Below are 2614 nucleotides of genomic sequence, written 5' to 3' on the forward strand. Positions count from 1 at the left end.
ACACTAGAATATGATGCTAGTCACAAAGAAGTGTTATGTAAAGCATGTGGAGCCGCACTACTGTCTTATTCTGTCAATGAGCTGATGAAAATAAGCAGCAAAAGGACGGAAATCTAGGCCAAGCTAAGGCGAAAGACCCGTAGTCACTTTACTTCTTCAGTGGGATGATGTCTTCTTATCCTTCATAATTAATACCTCATGAATATTTTATTAATTTTAGGATTGACTTTACGATTCTGGAGGATTAGATAGAGACTTCATTAATATTTTCACTATTAAATGTCTTTCCAAAGATGATGGAAACTGTCTGTCTGGGGCAAGAAGAAATAAAAGGTAAAAGTGAAGGGGTTATGCCATTAGACAGACAGACAGACAAGCAGACAGACAGACAGACAGATAGATAGAAACCTAACTTAAAAAGAATATTAAGGGACAGGGAAAAGGGAAAGGTAAAGAGCTTATCAGAAAAAGGAAAAAAAGACATAAGAAAGAGGGTTGAATTTTCCACCCAAACGGCCTAAGATAAATGTGGCCTACACTTTACTATGTTGTTTTAAGAGCGCCTCCCCCCCTCCCTGTGTGTGTGTGTGTGTGTGTGTGTGTGTGTGTGTGTGTGTGTGTGTGTGTGTGTGTGTGTGTGTGTGTGTGTGTGTGTGTGTGTGTGTGTACGTATATATGCATGTAACTATTATTTGTCTATATGAGTATGTTTGTTCGTATGTGTGTATGTTGGCATGCATCTCCCTCTCTCTCTCTCTCTCTCTCTCTCTCTCTCTCTCTGTATACATGTATGTATGTATATCGGTATGTATGCATTTAACTATTATTTGTCTATATGAGTATGTTCGTTCGTATACGAGTATGTTAGCATGCATGTCTGTATCTCTCTCTCTCTCTCTCTCTCTCTCTCTCTCTCTCTCTCTCTCTCTCTAAAGCTCACCTGGAGTTAGAATAAAATCTACATGTGTCATCGTATTAAGTGGCCAAATAAATCAAGTAAACCCCATCAAGACGAGGACGTACTTTTCACTTTATTCCAGCTGACGGCACACTGTTTACCTTCCAAGAGTCACCTGGTATAGTTCTTTCACCTTAACTTGGCCTAGATTTTCGTCCTTTTGCAGCTTAATTCAAGTGACTCAGGGGCTTTGTAAGTACTGTACTGTGTATCGACATTTTTTCCACAACACTCCTTCGTAACGTGCATCATTACCTAACGTTAATCTCTGGTAGTGGTAGTAGTAGTGACAGTGGTGGTAGTGGTAATGGTACTGATGGGAGTGGTCGTGGTGATGTTGGAGGTTGGTATGGTAATAATAATAATAATAATAATAATAATTATAATAATTCATTCATTCATTCATTCATTCGGCTCCCAGGTAGGCATTTAGCCTGTCAGGTGAATCAGCCGTCTCCAGTTGGTTCTCTCAAAGGCCTCTTGATTTCTCAATGCTTCGATGTTATCCATACCTCGTCTGTCCAACAGTTCCTCCACACCATCTCTCCATCTTTTCCGAGGTCTTCCGACTGATCTTCTGCCATCAGGTCTCCAATTCCATCTCTCCTTCACTATTCTTGACTCGTCCATCCTCTCAACATGTCCTAGCCATCTCAGTTGTGAATTTTCGATTACTTTTCTCACCGATGTTACTCCAACCATTTCTCTTATTGTTTCATTCCTGATTCTGTCTCTCCTTGTTTTGTCCACTATTGCTCTCAGTGGTCTCATTTCTGCTGCTTGAACTCTGCTCCAGTCTCGGGTTGTCAGAGTCCAGCTCTCAGATGCGTATGTGAGTATAGGTGTTAAAATAGACTGGAATATAGTTCTTTTTGCCTCCAGTGGTACATATCTGTCTTTGAGTATTGGATATAGAGAGCATACACATCTGCTATATTTAGTTATCCTTTCGGTGATCTCTCTCTTATTCTTATCTCCCTCCTTCGTAAAAATACACCCCAGATATTTTACAAGTTCTACTTCTTTGACCTGATCGCCCCCAACTACTATATCATCCGCGTCATCATTTTGCTTTTTCACAGTGAGTATTTCTGTTTTGTTTATGTTTATTGTTACTCCTGCTTCTTCAAAACATTCCCTCCAGCACTCCAAAGCTCTTGTTAGTTGTGGCCGGCTATTACTCCAACATGCGATGTCGTCTGCGTAGGTCAATATATCCCCTTGCTCTTCATTTCCAAACCTTTCCTTGAATCTTTTAATTATCATGTCCATATAAGCAATAAACAGTAATGGGGATAGTACACTTCCTTGTTTCACCCCAGTTTCCACTTCAAACCAAGTATCTTTTTCATACCCCGTTCGAACCTTACATTGATGAGGGTCATATGTACTCTTAATGGCCCTCTTCAATCTCCCAGTGATTCCATATTCCTCTACAAGACACCTCCAAAGCTTTTTCCTAGGAATTGAGTCAAAAGCCTTTGACAGGTCAATAAAGGCAACATATAGGTCCTTGTTATACTCCCAGCATTTTTCCATCACCATTCTGAGTACAAATACCGGGTCCGACGTGCTTCTGTCCTTCCTGTACCCAAACTGCTCTTCTCCTAGTCTGTCTTCAATTATAGATCTTGCTCTTTTCTCTATAATTCTCTC

This window comes from Coenobita brevimanus, chromosome 64 (genome assembly GCF_032717465.1).
Source record: "Coenobita brevimanus isolate Jiangsu-jjx chromosome 64, ASM3271746v2, whole genome shotgun sequence".
Classification (NCBI taxonomy): Eukaryota; Metazoa; Arthropoda; class Malacostraca; order Decapoda; family Coenobitidae; genus Coenobita; species Coenobita brevimanus.